The sequence below is a fragment of the Phascolarctos cinereus genome, unplaced genomic scaffold (assembly GCF_003287225.1).
Source record: "Phascolarctos cinereus isolate Bilbo 61053 unplaced genomic scaffold, phaCin_HiC Scaffold_2;HRSCAF=192, whole genome shotgun sequence".
NCBI classification, from domain to species: domain Eukaryota; kingdom Metazoa; phylum Chordata; class Mammalia; order Diprotodontia; family Phascolarctidae; genus Phascolarctos; species Phascolarctos cinereus.
In genome coordinates this window covers 247,487,849-247,494,026 of record NW_027555625.1, presented here as the reverse complement: position 1 = coordinate 247,494,026, position 6,178 = coordinate 247,487,849, and positions in this window count along the sequence as shown.

The following is a 6,178-nucleotide window of genomic DNA, read 5'->3' as shown; positions in this document are numbered from 1 at the left end:
ATATAGTACCTTGAGTTAAATCTACCTTACTTCCCTCTTCCCACTTGAGAGAAGGAAGGCAGTATAATGTGGTGTACATGGCACTGAGAAATTTGATTTCTAATCCTGACTCTGTTACATAGTAGTTGTGTGACCTTGGGGAAGTCATTTCAAATGTCTGGGACTCAGTTTCCTCATCTGTAAAATTAGGATGCCTGTCCTGCCAATCTCACTGGATTATTAGTGTCAGCAAATATATGTGAAGTAATACTATAAATTGGATAGTGAATGTAAACTCACTGAACAAACAGAAGGGATTGTTAATATTTAAATACATCTTTGTAACTGATGAGGAGAGGTACTTTTCTCTAAACTACTTACTACCAAGCCCTGTTGCCTGCTCCCAAAAGGGAAGAGAAGCTCCCCTCTCCGCCCCTACTTCCCCACCCACAGCAGGAAGTGCCAGAGATAGACTAGAAAACCTGATGTTTCACCACCAGGATGTCTCCAGGGCTTACCATTGTTTCCACCCATGTTGCTCCTAGAAACTGTGAGAAAACAGCCATTGAAGCAGACAGTGCCTGAAGGTGGGAGGGGGAGAAGGAGAGGCTGAGGGTTGGGAGAAGAAGACTTCTGAGATAACCATCCAATCCGGAGCCATTAAGGCTCCCCAGAGCATCATCCAAAGCTGAACAAGAATAGAGATGGAGTCAGTGGGGGATGGAAAACCCCTCACTTGGCAGCTCCTTCCGGTGTACCAAGTTTCTACTACCCTTCTTTCAAAGAACTCGGCCTCTGCCTACTGCAAAGAACACTCCCAGGGCTGCCATTGTTTGTATGGGATACTCACTTCTACCCTTGGAGAATTCAAAGTCCACTCACTCTGAAGGACAATTGGTCCCCAGTGTCCAAATGCTGCCATCGCGAGGTGCCTATAGCTCCTGTCATCCCGCCCCTTTGCCTTGTGGAAGCTGAGCCATCTTGGGTTTCAGCTGGGACCTATAAATATACATGCAGCTATTTATACATAAAGGCAGAAGAAGGCATTTGCTCATGATGTTCCCTGTGTCTGGAGTGTCCTCTCTTACCCTTTCTGCCTATTTCGTACCTGCCTACCCTTTAAAGTGCAATTCAAAAGGGCTTTTCTCCATGAAGACTTCCTTGATGCTCCACATAATGCTTTGTTTTGCACCCCTCTGATGAACTTGCTTCAGTACTTCAGAGGATCCATGATCTCTTCTACCTGGGTACTCTCAAAAAGCAGAAAATTCAAAAGGAACCCAAAAGATCATGGATGGTTCTATTACCCAAAAAGTAACTGAGAAACATTAACAGGTCCTTATCTACCCACGTGCCTATGTTCTCTCTGATGCACTTTATATATTATGTGTTTGCAGCTTATCCTCCTACAAAATTATGAATTCCATGAAGCCAGGAAATTTATCTTAAGGGTAGGAAATGGAAATGTGTCTCATTTAAACTTGTGCCCTCCCTAGTGAGATAACAATAGTAACTGGCATTTATATAACACTTTAAAATTTGCAAAGCATTTTACGTACATTACTTCATGTGAGCTATGAAACAACCCTGTGAAGTAGGTCTTAACCATTATGATATTATTATCCACCCTTCACAGATGAGAGGTGGTCACACGGCTAGTAAGTGTCAGAGGTGGGATTCAAACATAGGACTTCCGAGTCCCAAATCCAGCTTACAATTCACCAGTGGCCTCCAAAGTAAGAAGCCACACAGTCCTGGTCAATTGTAGCATGACCCTAAGAGGCAACCAACTGGGGGATAGAAAATGGATGATATCCCATCTTATCCTGTATAGCCAATTGTAGTCTTGACTTAAACACAACTATACTATTTGCTTCAATCATTATCTTTCAATACTTTCCCATTCCACCTCTTCCTGCAACTGGTCTCCCCTGTCTGTTCATGCTCCACACCTCTCCCTTTCTGCCCAGGGCACCTAAAACAAGTGGGCGAGTGCTACTGAGAAAATTCCTCCTAACAATATACCACTTCTTACCCCGAAGACTACTTTACTGTGGTGGGCTCTGTGCTTTAGGGCAGTGGCTATTGAATAAGAGTTGCCCCCTATACTTTTCATTCTTCATCAGACAGAGTGAGCCACACAGAATGGGATGCAATTTTCATCAAAAATCTTATGACTTCCCCAAACCAATCTTTCTCTGAAATTTCTCTTTTTCTGTCAAGGACACCATCATCTGTCTGTTGTCCCAGGTTCTCAACTTCCTTGTTATCATTGAGGATTCACTCAACTGAAACTGCCCTCTTCAAAGTTACCAGTGATCTCTTATTTGCCAAAACTGTTGGTTTTTTCTCAACCCTTGTCCTTCTTGACCTCTTGACCTCACACTGTTAATGACTGTCTCCTCCCAGATTGTTACTCTCTGCATTCTGGATTGCTAAAAATTATGTGTGTTATCACCTCCAAAAATTCTCATATTTATATTCTTTTAAAGCTTGGAAACAGAATTTTCTATTTAAAAATCTTCCAAATAAAGAGTTTCAGAGGAGGACTCCAAGCCCTGGCCTGGGTGACCAGTAAGAATGAACTTTAAAGGGGCAGTTAGGTGACTCAGTGGATAGAGCACCGGCCCTGAAGTCAGGAGGACCTGAGTTCAAATCTGACCTCAGACCAAACACTTGACACTTACTAGCTATGACCCTGGGCAAGTCACTTAACCCCAATTGCCCTAAAAAAAAAAAGAATGAACTTTAAGGAGTCAGTGAAAAGATGAAGTGAAGTATAGCAATATACCTTATTCAGCAATCCCCAAAACTGCATATTCTCATGAGGTTTAAGTATCAACCTCCAGGGAGAACATGATAATAGTCTTAAGTTAAGTTACTTAACCCTGTGTTTAACATTTCTTTTGTGTGAGGAAATAATACCTGTCTCATACCTGATTAATATTGTACATTGAGTACCTTTCTGCTTTCCCCTTTGGGAAAAGTGAAGACATGAGGCAAAACATGAGCTTTAAGTAAAGTGTCCCCAGGGCATTGAGTGGGAATGTAATAAGCCAAAGAATATGAAAAAAGGGAGCCTACTTCCTCTCATTAAATGCCAGACTATGTCTAATGACTGAATCTAGTTAAGGGTCTGGGTCCAGAGATGAGACAAGTTGCTAAGGGAGGGAAAGAGGAGGAAGTACTCCTGCCCTCTGAGGTCGAGCATTGGGTATTTCTGTTAAATATAAATAAATATGTACAAATATATTGGGGGAGAGTTGCTAAAAATGTTTTACTTATGAAGTGTACAATAAAAAAAAAAGTTAAGAGGCCTAGCACTATGTCATTAAGGTATTTGCTGAATCGTATTGAATGATCACAAGGGCTTTGTCCCACAGGCCCGGCTCAAATGGCCCACTCTGCTAGACCCAAACATAAAAGCTATATCCTGTTTCCCTTATTTAAAAATCTGCCTAAAAAGCTAATTGTCTCACTTTTTTTCTGCCTCTCAGACAGATGCCTCTCTGAAAGATGCTAATTGTTCTACTTACCACTTAAATGAGGATTCTTGAATTCCATAAGCATTGCCAGACAGGCCAATCCAGTGACAGACACATCCAGGACAGAAAAAAACACCATAGAATATATATTCACACTCCCACCTCAGTACCTTTGCGCAGGCTGTCTCCCTACAACCTAGAACCTGGAATGGCCTCCTTGTCCTTCTGTCTTTCTAGCTGAATTTCAAACTCCTTGAGTATATAAATAATGCCTTAGAATCATAGAATCTCAGAGTTAGAAGAAACTTCAAAGGTCATTGACACAACCCACTTATGAGCAGAAATATCCTCTTCAACATCTTCAACAAATGGGTCATTCAGCCTACATTTGAGTTTGAAACCTTTAGAGATGGGAAGCTTATTAATCACCATTAACTATTCATTAACTAACTCTTCTCCCAGTTCTGCTCTTGAGTCTCCAGGCTTTTCCACCTTGACTCCAGCTGCCTTCTCATCTAGGAGATGCCTCCATTCCTGTGCGCTGCCCCTCTTCCACCAACTGGTGAGTTCCTGCCTGGAAATTTCATTTGATGAGTTCCTAGGCTTACTTCTCTCCCAGCTCTGCTTCTGGGAGATAGGAATATATTTGTAGGCAGGCAGATGAGCCTGAAAAGAAAAAGAGATTGAAGACAAAGAAGAAAGAGGGGATTACTGTTGCAGTTAGCTCCTGAAGGAGGTAAGTCAGAATAAGATGATCAAGGGTGCAGGTAAAGGCATTCATCTTTTTTTTTATTTTGAATATTTTATTTTTTCCCCAATTACATGTAAGAATATTTTTAACAATCTTTTTTTTTTAAGTTTCAAGTTCCAAATTCTATCCCTCCCTCCCTTCCCTACCCTTCCCTGAGATGGTAAGTATTCTGATATAGGTTATAAATGTGCAATCATGTAAAACATTTCTATATTAGTAATTTTGTGGAAGAAGACTTTAACAAAATAGAAGGAAAGAAAGAAATAGAGAAAGAGAGAGGGAGGAAGGAAGGAAAGAAGGAACGAAGGAAGGAAGGAAGGAAGGAAAAAGAGAAAGAAAGAAAGAAAGAAAGAAAGAAAGAAGAAAGAAAGAAAGAAAGAAAGAAAGAAAGAAGGAAGGAAGGAAGGAAGGAAGGAAGGAAGGAAGGAAGGAAGGAAGGAAGGAAGAAAGAAAGAAAGAAAGAAAGAAAGAAAGAAAGAAAGAAAGAAAGAAAGAAAGAAAGAAAGAAAGAAAGAAAGAAAGAAAGAAAATAGCATGCTTCAATATGTATTCAGATGCCATCTTTCTTCTTTCTCTGGAGGCAGCATTTTTCATCATGAGTCCTTTGGGATTGTCTTGGATCATTGTTTTGCTAAGAATAGCTAAATCATTCACAGTTGTTCATCATACAATATTGCTGTAACTGTGTACGATATTCTCCTGGTTCAGTTCACTTCACTCTGTATCAGTTCATGTAAGTCTTTCCAGGTTTTTTCTGAAATCATTCTGCTCATTATTTCTTATAGTACAATAATATTCCATTACAATCATATACCACAACTTGTCCAGTCATCTCCCAACTGATGGGCTTCCCCTCAATTTCCAACTCTTAGCCACTACAAAAAGAGCTGTTACAAATTTTTTTTTACAAATAGGTTCTTTTCCTAAAGGTCATAAAGAAGACTGAGGAAATTTCTTCTTCTGTGACCAGAAGAATGGAAGAGAGAGTAGATGTTGCTGCTGCATTTTCAGAAATAGAGGAGGGGAACTGAATGAGCTCATACCACATAGCCTTAGTCTTCTCAGTGAAATAGGAAGTCAATAAGCATTTATTAAGCACCTACTATGTTATGTCATATTAGGTTGTTTGTTGCAAGTAAAGTATTGGGTTGTAATTGGGCCATGACTACAGAATAAAAGGTATAGAACAGGAGCTTTATGGCTTAAGGTTTAGATAGATAGACTGAGCATTTATTAAATTGCCAGGCACTGTGCTAAGTGCTAGGGACACAAATACAAGAAAGGCAGTCTCTTCCCTCAAGGAACTTACATTCTAATAGGGAAGACAATACATAAAATGGAGATAGAAAGGAGAAGGCAGAGTTTGACACAGCAACATTCCATGGAGAAGGCTGGAAGAGGCAAGACAAGGTAAAAGCTGGCCTATCAAAGCCAAAGGACCTAGAGTTGAGTCAAGCTAACTGGTAGGGAATCAATGGCACGAGTGGAGGTGACTAGAGTGGGGTGGGAAGTGATAAGGAAGATAATAAGGGTAGCATAAGACTGCTGAATAGCAATGAGGATTTAGCTGAGGTTATGTAACATAAATTTTTAGTATGTGAAGTCAGATCAACTTTGTGACTTTATACAATGAGGTTTAGGGAGGAGTTTCCACTCTTGAAACAAAAGTGAAAAAAATCAGATGTTAGCAGTTACCCAGAGATGATGATTTGCATGTGAAGAACTGCAAAAAAATCGTGAAAGCAAAGGGTTCTAGGGTAGTAGTGAATCAGAAATGGTGAAATCTAATTTGTGACCAAGCTGGTTTGTAAATAAAATTACTGGAATTTGAGTCACTGAGGAAATAAGAATTTGGGTTATTAGGATTGCAAATACAATTACCAAAATAATAGCAGAGATAAGTTGGAAAGGAATATCATGTACCAGATGCTGCTATCATTCAGAAAATTGGGAGAATGCCTTG